The following is a 702-nucleotide window of genomic DNA, read 5'->3' as shown; positions in this document are numbered from 1 at the left end:
ATAAAGGGTTAGTATCCAAAATCTATAAAGAACTTAACAAACTCAACACCCGAAACTAAAATAATACAATTAGGAAATGGGCAGAAGACATGAATAGACATTTTTCCAAAGAAAACATACATGTGGCTAAAAGACACATGAAAGGATGCTCAATATTACTTATCATTGGGAAAATACAAATCAAAACTAACAATAAGATACCACCTTACACCTGTCAGAATGACTAAAATTAACAACATGAGAAGCAACAGAAGTTGGCAAAGATATGGGGAGATTGGAGAGCCCTCTTAATACTGTTTGTGGGAATGCAAACTGATGCAGCCATTCTGGAAAACGGTATGGAGGTTCCTCAAAAAGTTAAAAAAAAAAAAAAGGTAGAACTAGAGAACTACCTAGAGAACTAGAGAACATGGAGAACATAACTAGAGAACATAGAACTACCCTATGATCCAGCAATTACACTACTAGGTACTAACCCAAAGGTTGTATTACCCAAAGGTGGTAAATACCTATTTGAAGGGATGCTTGCACTCTGATGTTTATAGCAGCATTATCAACAATAACCATATTATAGAAACAGCCCCAATGTCCATGTCCATTGACTGATAAATGGGTAAAGAAGAGGTGGGATATATATATAATGGGTGGAGATATATATATATATATAGTGGAATATTACTCAGCCATCAAAAATAATGAAAT

This window comes from Canis aureus, chromosome 23, assembly GCF_053574225.1.
Source record: "Canis aureus isolate CA01 chromosome 23, VMU_Caureus_v.1.0, whole genome shotgun sequence".
NCBI lineage: Eukaryota > Metazoa > Chordata > Mammalia > Carnivora > Canidae > Canis > Canis aureus.
This window is presented reverse-complemented; position numbering follows the sequence as displayed.